Source organism: Amblyomma mixtum, chromosome 2, assembly GCF_055824585.1.
Source record: "Amblyomma mixtum isolate Tamu chromosome 2, ASM5582458v1, whole genome shotgun sequence".
In the NCBI taxonomy this organism is placed as follows: Eukaryota; Metazoa; Arthropoda; class Arachnida; order Ixodida; family Ixodidae; genus Amblyomma; species Amblyomma mixtum.
Genome location: NC_143013.1, coordinates 287,549,449 through 287,562,818, shown reverse-complemented (window position 1 = coordinate 287,562,818; position 13,370 = coordinate 287,549,449).

The window sequence follows — 13,370 nt, the reverse complement described above, 5'->3', positions numbered from 1 at the left end:
TATTTATTGTATTATAAATGTTTTTCACCACCACCACCGTAAGTGAAGGGAGGAAGGTAGGAGTGAAAGAAGGAAGAGAAAAAGAGGTGCCGTAGTGGTCTCCGGAATAATTTCGACCACCTGGGGATCTTTGACGTGCACTGACATTGCACAGCACACGGACAACGACGCTGGCTTGTTGTTGTTGTTGTAGCGATTGAGAGAAGGATGAAAAGGAAAATGCACGGGCCTGCCAACTGGCTCCAGCCGAGCCACCACCGCTGCCACGTGCAAATAGAAGAGTTTTAAAAGATCAGAGGAAAGAGAAAAAGAACAAGGTTAAGCCCAGCGGATGCGAAGCAGCCTTCGTTTTGCATTCTTATTATTAACGTCCTTAGCGTTTGGAGGCATCTTGACCGCATACACGCCCGGCGCAAAGACGCTGGCGCGGTTGCGGGCACAGAGACTGACGCAACGGCGGGCGCGCGCCGCTTGGCGTGACGTCACATATCACGTGATGCAGCGATGATGACGCCGCCGCCGCGTCGCGCGCGACGGCGCGAACCGAGGCGTGGAGGCCTCCGCCGGGCGACGTCCGACGGCGTGATATAAGGCCCCATCTGTAGCCGGTGTGACGTCATCACGTGACGTCACATCATGTGATCTCACTTCAAGGTCAATGGTGGCCACCGCCGGGCGTCGCGCAAAGGCCCGAAACCTACGTTAATATGCTTCGCATAAAAGAAAAGACACGCGTCGCAGCAACAACCACGTCGGCCGAAAGCGGACGCTTGCTGAAAAAGATAAGTGGCCCGGACCCCAGGGGATGGTACACGGCCGCGGTCATCCACGCGGGTAAAACAGTAGACGCCCTTACTTTCAAGGCCGAGTTAGCAATTCACGCCGAAGAGGTTTCCATCGCTTTGGCAGCCTCTGACACCTCCTCCAAATACATAATCACCGACTCGCGAGGGGCTTGTCGAAACGTCACGCAAGGGTGGGTTACTCCCCTAGCTTATCGCATTTACCAAAATTGTAGCCGAGACTCGGATCCCGCGCATTGATCTATCGTTTGGGCTCCAGGTCACCAAGGTGTCCACGGAAATGAGGCAGCCGACGCCGCCGCCTGCGCGCTCTCTCTCCGGGCATTTCCCACGGGACCCGACGCCGACCAGGACTTCGATTTCAATCCGATTTACACTTTTAAGGAAATATGCGATTATTGCAAATCCACGCATCAAACTCTTCCCACCCCGTGCGAAGTGCTGGGGAAGGTCAACGAGCGCGGGTACTCCTGCGCCTGCTCACCAACACGATGTTGTGCCCGGCAATTCTACAGCATTTCGATCCTGAATTCGACGAGCGGAGCTCACACTGTGGGGAGGTGCCTGACACCTACCACATGGTGTGGGCCTGCCAGCAGAACCCATCCCTACCCCCTATCCCGAACCCCACCCGAGAGGACTGGGAGGCGACCCTGTCCGGTTGCTGCACCCTCGAGGCCCAAAGGGCCTTAACGCAGCGCGCCCGGGCTGCGGCAAATGCCAATGGTGTGCCTGACTAGGCATCCCACCTAGTGTTTGTAAGGGCGTGACCCTTCCGGTCACGACCCCCAACACCTCTCCCTATGAATAAATAAATGTTTTCACCACCACCACCAAGCCGCGCTCGCTCCACCTCCTCCCTCGACGCTGGCTGGCGGCGAGCGCTGGCCTTAGTTTAGGAAGAGCGAATCAAGTGGTTAGTCCCGGGACACAACTGGCGAGATCCAACGGTCGGAGCGGCGGTTGGCGCGTGGTAGGTGGTCGTGGAAACATTTATTGCCCAGCACTGCTGTCGGGGCAAACCCTCCCCCCCCCCCCCCCTTACGTGGCCGGAGGCAACCCTTAGGGGGCTGCCCTTAAAGGGCAAAGGACAGCCCTTGGAAGGCTATCCGCTTCAAGGCGTCGGTACTTATTCGGTGCTGGTCAGCAGCAGCGGAGCTGGCCAGGGGAGTCACCCAGTATTACTCCGCCGTGATTGCGGTGGAGGGTGTAGGAAAGTAGGGCACGTGAGGAGGATGTGAATAAAGTCTCCCGGTTTCCCGCAGAGCTCACAGGAGGAGAGGAAAGTCTCATAGTATGGCGGCACAGTCACAACTCCGGCGAGCCTCTAGTTACAGGTTAAATCCAGGTCGGATTTGACCTTCAGCTTTGCATGCGAGAAGTGCAGCTTTTCGCTGCAAAAACAAACGCGCGTCGCAACAGCCGCGTCCGCCGAAGCGACGACGCTGGCTTTAGTAGCAGATACAACTCTCCTCTGTCTGAACATTCCATCCAGCTGTTCTCGCTAGCCCGGACCCGGACGTTCAGTCCAGGGCCACGGCAAGAGCGCAGGAGGTCGCCGACAGACTCAAACTGCAGGCCACCTGGAGCGGCTGAAGTACCCGAGAACATCACGAACGTATTGTTGACAATAAAGCTTTCTCTCTCTCTCTCTCTCTCTCCAGCGACTGGCTAAACTCGAGTCACTGGACAGGCCCATGCGCTCTCCTTTTCTTTCTTCCATCAATAACAACAACAAAGGACACCCGCCACTGGCCGACCTTCATGCGGCCTTAAGGCGCTTGAGTTATCCACCGAGATGATGTTAAACAGCTACTGCGCTATTTCTAAAAAAATCAGTTTTCTTATCAAAATTGTGGTGCAACCGTTCGTCGTACAGCATTCCGAAAGGGGGGGGGGGGGGGGAAGAAGAGGCTGTGGTTTATTTCGTTGCTCTTGTGTGTCTGCCTTTTTTGCAGTTTCACGGCCTCTTGGGACATCCTGTTACTCGGAGGGGCCCTGTAAGACGTCGGGGGACCCTCCGAGTGGCCTCCCCCTTTGAGGTCCGTGTTTTCTTTTCGCAGTTTCGGCGGCTTGTGGTCTCTGGCGGCTGGCTGGTTAGGCCTACCAGCTGCCAGCTTGGCCATGGCCGATCGGGTTACTCCAGATGGCCCGCCACCCTCGAGCGGCTCTTCTTCGTGTGCGGCAAAACCTGAATCTACCTCGGACAAGTCTTCGGACCATCACACGGACATCCCTTTGCACGCTGGCGTGCCTGAGGATCCTGCCCTTGCACACCATTCCGGAGGCGCCTCCTGTGGCCCCGTAGAACCTGGAGTCTCCCAGGTCTTGTGGTCCCCTGGTCTCTCGCAGCCAGCAAGGCTTCCGGAGTCGCCTCAACCCGCCCGTTTGGAGTTGGGCACGGACGCTGTTGCCATGCGGGCTCACGAACAGCTAATGACAGCGATCTTGGACAAGGACAATAAGATAGGCCCGGCAGCTCGCGCAGTCCTACTGTCTCTGGTTTGCGACCTGTACCGCCAAACGGCGCATTTTTTTGCGTGCGCGGTCGCCGAGACCAATTTTTCAAGGACGCTGCAGACCTCATTGGAAGCCAGAGAGCGCGAGCTGGACGCCGTTAAAGTACAGCTTGCGGAGATGTCTGCTAGGGTCACCGCGGCTGAGGCGGAACTTCGCGACCTGAGGCAGGAGGCATTGGTCCCCCGGACTTTCGCAGATGCCCTGCGTGGTGCTCCTGTTCCGGTTCAGAGGGACATCGGAATTTCAGCCCTGGACGCGACCCCTGGCCAGCCACAGCCTCCACCTGCTGGGAACACCCGACCGAACCCCCTGCCGCATCAGATGTTTTTAACTTCCGTCGCGGCTTCAGCAGACGTCGGCCGTGAGGTGGCTGCATTGATTAGGGAAAACATCGATCCCGAGGCCGAGGGAATCGGAGCTGTTGCCCTTCGGCCTTCCCCTCGTGCCCTCACGGTTGCCTCCAGTGACCCTGCAGACCTGGACCGTCTCAAGGCCGCCATTACCCGCATCGAAGCCACTAGAACCGCGATTAAGGTCCGTGTCCCGCGACAGAGGAACCCGCACATTCGCCTGGCAGGGGTCGACCCCGACGTGCGGCCACAGGACCTAGTTACGGCACTCAACCGCCGGAACCCTAATCTTCATCTGGACCCATCCTCCTGTAAGGTCAGACTCTCATTTCCCCAAAAATCCGGACAGTTCGTCCACGTCCTCGAGGTGGATCCTCCTGCTTTCGTCCGTTTATGCGAGGCACGTCGCGTGACCCTCGGGTGGACTTCAGTTGAGGTGCGCGAAGACCTGCATGTGCCGCTCTGCACTTATTGCGCTCAATATGGCCACGCTTTGACGGCTTGCACGTTGAAAAATGACCCTTCAAAGGCTTGTTGCACCCGCTGTGCGGGGTCACATGCCTTGGCCGCCTGCCCAATTTCCATCCAGGATCCCCAACGGAAGTGCGCCCCTTGCGCGGCCGCCGGTCGCTCGTCCGATCATCCTGCCGGGCATGTCTCTTGTTCACTCTTGCGTGAACGTACGGAGAGAATCCGTTCCCGCACTAATTATGGCTCGTAGCGCTCCTCATGTAACCCCGTGTCCTCCGCCCGACCACATCAATTTTCTCCAAGTCAATTTGGATCACACCCGGTGTGCGACTGCCCCGATGGTTAAATATATTTTGGACAATAATATCACAATCACCACTGTCGGAGATCCATATATTAATACCCATAACGAATTTGTAGGAATTCCCTCCACTTTTTACAAAATCCTGTCTCCCGAAAATCCTCGGTGTGTCATATTGCTACACAATCCTACCTTTGATATCTTCCCTACTTTAATTTCTCCTGAAGTTGTTTCCATCTTATGTTCGACATCGACTGATCAATTCCTTTTTGTAGCAGTATATGTACCGCCTCGCGCCGATATTACAGTATCTCTGGCTTTGCTCACCACTTGTATTCAGACTTCACCCACTGACAAAATTATCATTTGCGGTGATTTTAATGCAAAAAACATTTTATGGGGTGGCAATACCACTGATGCTAGAGGAACTCATGTTGAAGCTTTTGCGGCTTCTAATGCCCTGGTTGTTCTGAATAATCCGGACTCTTTACCAACTTATGAAACTCCATATGCTTCCAGTTGGATTGACATTAGTCTCGCTTCACCTAGTTTGCTTGCAAAGGGCTACTCCTGGGAAGTCATTCCTGATTTATCTCTTTCCGAACACAGATTTATTACATACTCTTTTCTTTCCCAACCGTTGTCACCGTTCAAGCGGCTTACCAGAGCCCGCTCCAGCCGCTTAATTGCCCAGTTAACTTCGTTGCCTTGGTTCAAATCTTTTTACAATTATCAGTTTCATTCGGCGTGTGCTCTTGATCATGTCCTCTCAAAATTTAACGCCACCTTTATGTCACTTTACAAGAAAAACTTGCGTTTGGTTAAACCACATTTTCCCGAGGGTTCCATTTGGTGGACGGCTGATTTGAGCATGGAGAGGTCCCGTGTGCGCGCTCTTCGTCGCCGTTTTCAACGCATTTCAGACCCACAGCTGAGAATTCTTCAGCGTTCAATTTATTATAAAGCTCTTGCTCAGTATCGCTCTAACATCAGAACCACACATGATAGTTATATAAAAGAGATCTGCTCCACAGCTACACGTAAATATCTCTTTGGTAAGCCATATAAACATGCTTTTGGCAAGCTCAGGTGCCCTTCCATTATCCCTCCTCTACGGTACGCTGATGGCACATATACTGAAACGCTTCCTGACGCTATACAGTTGCTCCTTCGTACTCACGTCGCTACAGATGATTCTTCCCGTGATCTCCCTTTTCATACTCATGTTCGGGACATTACTGCGCAGCCTTACAATAACCCAGTCCAAGATTTACCGTTCACTGCTGCGGAGATCGAAGCTGTCATCAATTCATTAGATTTGTCGTCTTCTCCAGGGCCTGATCTTATCTCTCCCCGTTTTGTTGTCGCCTTGTTTAACGCTCATCCCTTGTTTTTCGTCTCCCTCTTTAATTCTGCCTTGCACTTGGGTTACTTTCCGCAGACATGGAGAATTGGCAGAATTACTTTCATTCCCAAACCGAACAGACCAAAGCACCTTCCAAATTCTTACCGACCGATCTGTATTAATTCGTCTTTCGGTAAGGTGCTCGAGCGTTTAATATATGGTCGGCTGTATTACTTCCTGCGCCAAAACAAATTACTTCATAGAAATCAGTATGGTTTCACGCATGGTCGCAGTTCTGTTCAGGCTCTATATCATTTGCGGGAGTTCTTACATAGTTATAAACAACAAAAAATTCCTGTGGTTCTAATTTCTCTGGATTTCAGAGGAGCATTTGATAATGTTTGGCACCCTCTGGTTTTACATTTTTTACGAAAGCATCGTTGCCCTCGAAATCTATATTCCCTTCTGGAGTCTTTCCTTCATAACCGCCAATTGACCTATCAATCTCCTTCTTGTACTCTTTCTGTGCCTTCTTCCCTCGGCAGTCCGCAGGGTTCACCACTTTCGCCACTGCTTTGGAACATTTTGCTATATGATCTCCTAAACCTTCCTGTGCCCTCACCTATCCACATTCAGGCATATGCAGATGACACCATTGTACTCATCCCTGGCAAAACTAGCCGCGAGTTGTCAACACTGGGCTCAAATGTTTTAACTTTAATCCAAAACTGGTGTACCACGTCCCGCGTTCAGTTAAACCCAGAAAAGTGTTCTTATGTTTTGTTTTTTAATGGAGCTCCGGCGTTACATAAGCGTAAGCCGACTATTCGACTAGACACTTACAGTCTCAAGTGTGAACCGAGTATTAAATTATTAGGTGTTGTCTTTGACTCTTACTTAAGCTTTATTCCCCATGTTAATTATTTGCAAACGAAAATTCTTGCATCTACCACCAAGCTCCTTAACTGGTTCCATTTCCATTTTCGTGTTTCTCCTTCTCATATGCGCCAAATTTATCATCAGGTTATTGTCCCTACAATTACCTATGCCGCCCCAGCTTGGTGGTTTCATTGCCCCCTTTCTCGGCTAAGAGATCGTGTTCTATCGCTTCAACGAATTCCCCTTCTGGCTCTTACTGGTGCCTATCATACTACGCGAACCGCTGCTCTTCATGTTCTTGCGAACGTTCTTCCTCTGCCTATCTATCTGGATCAGTTATGCGCAGAGTTTATGCTTTTCACGTTACGTCAATCCGTAGTGTACGGCAATACTTTTTATGATCCCTCTCACATTCAACCTTTAGTTGATCCCTGGTCAGACCATCCCTCATTAAAATTTAAATTTTCTTTTGTTCAACTTAGTTCTCAAGAAGCTGTATTCTTTTCTTGTCAACGTGCCCTGCATATTTACACTGATGGGTCTTTCACTCCTCGCTCAGCTAGTGCAGCATTTGTTGTTCTTAGCTCAACACAAAATATTGTCCATGTACACCGTCTATCTTTAGAACCACCCTCTAGCGCCTATGCCGCTGAGCTTGTAGCCTTTCATTCTGCTGTTGTTTATGCTATTCACAACCCTCCCTCTACGCCTGTTCATTTTTACACTGATTCTCTGTCTCTGCTTTCTGCGCTGTCTTCAGTTACTTCTTACAATCCGACTATTATTGCAATTAAGAAAGATCTCTATCGTTTGTCTTCTTTAGCCCCATTTCTTTTATTTCATATCCGGGGTCATTCTGGAATCTTTGGAAACGAGTTAGCCGACCAAGCTGCCGGTAGTGCCGGCCAGTTTGGAAGTTTATATATTTCTACCCTTTCACGCCGTTGCGTTCGTTCCCGTTTGCATCATTCTTCACTTCTTTTTGGAGCATTTTTTGGCGCGAGAATAATGGTGGCACTGAACTATTCAACTGGGTCCCTGATACACTTAACATTCCCCTTATTCGTCTACACAGGAATCCTCTAATAACGTTACTTACTGGGCATGGTAGATTTCCGTTCTATTTTAAAAGATTTGGCCTCTCTCCGTCTTCAACTTGTTCCTGTGGATTGTTATGTGAAAATATCCGTCATTACTTCCGGGACTGTTCCGTTACTGCTTCTTTAGTTTCTCGTTTAAAATCTCTTTGCTCATCGGACATCACACCATCTGTTTACCCCTCCCTTCTCCGAAACCCTGCTGCTTGTGCTCTTCTCCTTCAAATGGTTCACCTCATAAGTAGTACAATTCCAAATTACTCACGCTGATTTCTCTCTTTCCTCTAATCTCTCTTCCCCAAGCTTTGCACAGCGGAGCGCCCCGTGCTCCTTTATTGAGCATAGGTGGCTTTGTCGTGGCGTGACTGACTACGTCCTTGACTGTGTGACTGCGACTCTGTATTGACTGCGTGACTGTGACTGTGTCCTTGTCTGAGTGACTGTGACTTCGGTTTTTTTTTTCTTTTGTCTTTCTTGATTATGTTTTTATTTTTGTGATCTTTATTTTGTGGCCGGCGCTCAGTGCTTTCTTTGACTGTTACGGTGACAATGACTTTGCAGTGACTTGGGTTTTCTTTTTATTATTATTTTTATTTATTTCGCGGACTGCACGCTGTGCTTTGGCTATCTGCCTGCGTCTAACTTACTATGACGAGACTTTTGTTTTCTTTTCTTATGAGTTTTTTTTTATGCTCTGTTTTTCGCTTAATTCTTTTTTTTCTTCTTTGAAACATTTAGTTATTTTTCATTTATTTTGAATTGGCGTTAAGCCTGGCAAAGCATTGCTGGTCCAGGCATCCTCTCTCTTTCTTTTATGTTTTTTTACCTTTTTTTTTAGAGGACCAATAAAAGGGTAAAAGGGTAGTGCGTGTGTCAATGCACCCAGAAACGATAATGCTTTCGCATTCCCGCTAGTAAGTATAGTTCTGAGTGTCTATGGATTGACAGTCCTGGAAGTACCGGCTACATTTGGTTATTTCCAGTGCCACAGCCCTTAGTGTTGCTGACAGAGACGTTTATCTCCACAGTGCTGACACATCTGCACTGCCACCGGCCAAGATCCCAGCAAATAGTTCTCAGCATCGAGCCCGTCAAAAGTTGGCTTACAGATCCTTGAGAGTCCTGCTAAGATTTGCGGAAGCGACGAGCGGACGCACATGATTGTTTCCACGCGTTGGTGTGTGGTATGTCACGTCGGTTTTAACGTCCCTGAGAGGCAGTCACTCTTCAAAGCTAACAGCTACCACATATCAAACTGTCCGTCTTAACAAGAGTATCTCAAATGAGCGCAGTGGCATGAAGGAGCAGGATATACGTTGCCTCGTACATCAAAATGTACGCAGCGGACAGGCTAAAGCTGGACCGTCTCGTCAGAGGCGCATTCAAATGCGCATTCGGGCTGCCTTTAAACATATCCACAACCTGGCTTTTGGCCTTGGCTGTGCACAACCCCATCGATGAACTAGTGAAAGACCACCTAACCTCGAAAACAATCCGGCTGTCCTCCACGGAAGCGGCGGACAGAGCACTACTCATGTATTCGGGCCTCCCGCTAGATCCATCTCCAAATTGCGAATTTTCGGCTCCCATAAATGCGCGGAGGAAACTAGTCATCCCCTATATCCAAAAATATGTATGCGAAGTGTACCACCGAAGGATGGCAAGAGGTCAAAATCTGCATCTGTGCCATCATTCAAATCCCCGGGTCGTCTACACAGACGCTGCGGAACATGGTCACAAGACAGCCATAGCTGCAGTAGTCACAGACAAATATGGAGCAGTTAGGAGTAGGCGCCGTAACAGAAGAAGCACAAGAGAGGGCCATTGCCCTGGCTATTTCTACGGGTGACATCCGCACAGTTATCAGCGACAGTAATAAGATAGCCGCCCGCAACTTCGACTGCGGCCGTGTCTCCCCATGGTCACAGGTTATCTTTGAAGGTACTCCATCGCTACAATCGAGAATAGCCTTAGTCTGGAGTCCAGCTGTCGCTCACTCTAGACTCCCAGGTAATACCCACACTTCAGCCGATGGTTGGCCTACCAGGCGAGGAAATTACTGGGGCGAGAGATGGCGTCTGGATCTATGGAGAGCCCCCAAACTTACCAAGAAATGACATCAGCATACCGACTGTCGCGGACCCTCTGTCCTCCCGCGCACAAGTCGCTGACCAAAACTCAAACAAACGCGTGGTGACGGCTGCAGACAAATTCCTAGCAGCACCCGCTCATACTCTCCATAATACGCCCAGCTACCGAACTTTGGGAATGTCAACACCTACCCTTCACACAACCAACAATCACCGTAACCGGACAGTGGGAGGCACCGTTGTGCATTTCGGAAGCCATCGCTCAAGAGAGAACGATCACCTGGGCTGCAGGGGCCGCCACGGGGCAAGGGCTTGCGTCCATCTGATCTACAGCTCTTCCTTGAAGTCTCTCAAAATAACTTTGTTACCTATATACGTCGTACCTCCAACTTAAGTAGAAGCCCAGCTGTCATGAAGGCTCCACATTTTTCCTTCGGGCCGCGTTTCATTGAAGTCGGTGTTAAACAGTAAAACAGTATTTCATTTGGATTGAAAACTTTCAGAAATTCAACTAAAAATAAATAATGACTTCGTTTGCATCGCGAGAACGAATTCAAGTTCTGAGGCCTGCAGAAAAGGACATACGACTTTTATTGTCATGAGCTCTTAACAACCCTAGGTATCGTATAAAATGTAGCTTCGCTCTTAGCCCCTTCAATTACATTCACATTCCCAAATAAAATGAAGAAGCACTCCTAAATGGCATTCACATAAAGGAAATAAACGTCTAAAGTTCACAGTTGAGTCAATGGTGTTTCTCCTACAAAAACTTAGGAACTGTCATGTGTCTAAAAGTTAGACTTTTTTTTAGTAATTTTTCTCGCTATCGCTTGAAGCTTATATATATGCTACAAATTATACTTTCCAAAAAGTAAGCCAATTTCATACACAGCGCATGCAAGCCTAAGCTAAGGGTGCGCGCTAGTTGGTCATCCAAGACGAACAATTGCAGCACGACCCAGAAAAAAACTAAACTAATACAAGTTGACACATAGCGCTGCAGTAGGCGTTGCGCTGAAATTCTTCAGCGTACAAGGCCGTGTAGTGGTCTACGTAGCTTCACTGTGTACTACTAAGCCGATAACGACGTTCACATTACTTTATCTGCGCTTGGCGCATGATAGCCTTAGCCGCTTATGCGCCGTTAAACCCAACAGAACACAACACACACTTCATCAACTTTTTAAGAAAATTTCCTTTTCTCATACTGCGCTCTGTTTACAAAATAAAAGGTAAAGCTGCTATAACAACGAAACAATAAATTTTCTCTTCTTAGCTGAGCCATCTGTTCCACCTCAACTTATTGATAACCAATTTTTCACGCCGCAACGTTGCGCTTGGAGTGGAAAACTAATTGCGTGCCGGATACGTCGCGTTCCTTCTGCGGACAATCGAACCGCGAATTCTTTTTCTTCATCAACTTCGCAATTACAAGTCACGCGGGTCGTTCGGGAAAGTTCCTTGTCCGAGCGAGGATGCGTCTTTACGTAATGTTTTATTGCCAGTCTGTACCTACCAGAATGTTATCCCCCTTCAAAGCATCTCGAATTCCAAGGAAAGAAATCTGGCGCACTTTTCTGAAGGTCTCGGCATGTTTCCCTGCTCTGATTAATCCTATTCAGTTCTTTTCATTATATTCCGCCCGGACAAAGCACCCTTAATGACACCGGCTGTCGCAGCTTATCTCTCGCAGCTGGAATAGAAGAAGGCAATTAATTCCGGTTTCAATAGAAGTGTTTTGGGTGAGTGTTTCCGCCTTTTCATTGACTTCAGGCATGAAGCTTGCTTTCTTTTCATAAAACAACTCCCAAGGCTAAACTTCTTAGAAGAGAGTCAGGCGGACTCAAGTCTCTCTTTTGACATCACTGAAATATTGACTAAAAAAAGCAAACCGTAACATTTATAATATCTTAAACTTACGCAACAAAAACATTACACATATAAACAAGAAATCTGCCATTGTGAAAGGGTCAAAGTAGCGGGTGTCATTTTGCTGTCGGCGTACCCTCGTCTTGCACTAGAAAGCATTGAAACCGTGTTGCAGGACTTCTTATAAACGCGTGGAAAATATTGGACGTTTTAAAGAAGCGGATAGTATTCAGCACAAGATTTTTAAAAATACAATGGTTAGAGGGCGCAGACGTTATATAACATGCATGTCTATTGCTATTCCAGATACATTTAGGACTGTAATCTCATTAAAGTTGTGCCATATTTTCTAAAGAAATCATGTCTCATCTACATTTTATAACCACATTTTAAGCCCGTTTAAACAATGTTTTTTTTGGGCGCTTATCTGGACAAATGCAAAATTTCGCTTTAGTTCTGATAAACTTATTTTTGTGTCAAATTTGTTTGCTTCATTTTGTTTAATTTGTTCGTTTAGCACAAGTGTAGTGGTATGCAGAAGAATGGTGGTCCTAAATATTAAAAACTTCACATTTGATCCCGGTTGTAGGCTTCTGACCAGGCAATTACTGTTATCGAGTTTCGCTTGGTTTCACATCACCACCTCTCAATGTCAATGAATGCTCCTTGAAAAGCAGGAAATACAGTTATTACTGAGTTCTCTGTGGTTTTGTCTTATCGATTGGAACAGGGTATCAAAAGGTGCCAACATCGGCTTCCTTCTTCGTGCGCCGAGTATTTTTCGTTTTTTTTTAAGCAACCTTTGTGCACTCTAGTGTCACTCTGCTTGAAATATTCGATGCGATATATGTGCACTTAGGTCTAGATTTCAAGTGAGAGATTAAATAATCAGATACCCTACTCTACGCAGCTGGACTCATCAAAAACATTAGGAAAGCAGAAATACAGGGGGTAGCCCCTGCATTCCAGGAGCAACAAAAAAAAAAAGGAACTGCGGCAGACAAATGAACGAAACGAAAATGAGGCTTAATTGTAGGGAAGTCGCGATTCCGGATCCGGAGTACACGTCCGGCCACCCATCAGGAACGGAAATTTGCGTCAAGAACGGAAATTTACCGCAGCCTGTTTAGGCCTCCTTCCCGCACAGCATGAAAGGCGGTTGAGGGATGTACACTTCTGAGTCGAAATCCGAGACCCCGCTGCCCGGAAATTGACCTCTATGCCGTTAAACCCTCCCTGAGCGCTGACTATGGATGGCTTCTCGCACGTCAACAACCACTGAGTGGTTTTCTCCCAGTGAGATAATCCTTTCAAACGAGCGTTCACGGTTTGATCATATGGTCAGGCAGGCACCTTAGGGAAGCTATCCTGCCAAAAAAAGATTCATGCACTATTGCTTTCCGAAAAAACGGGTCGAAAATGGGGACGATAAATCGTAGAGAAATCACACTAGAAAATCGGCGCTCTTCGCGGAAAGAAATGAGCCATTCAAGCTAAATAGTGAAACTGTTCTTAAGCGTTGCCTGTATTAATATTTATTATTCAAACTGACAGATATGTAATTATACTTCAAAATCCCGTTCAGTTTCAAGCCTAGGAACTCTGGATGCACACTTCTAGTTAGCATGGCTGCCACCACGTGCTA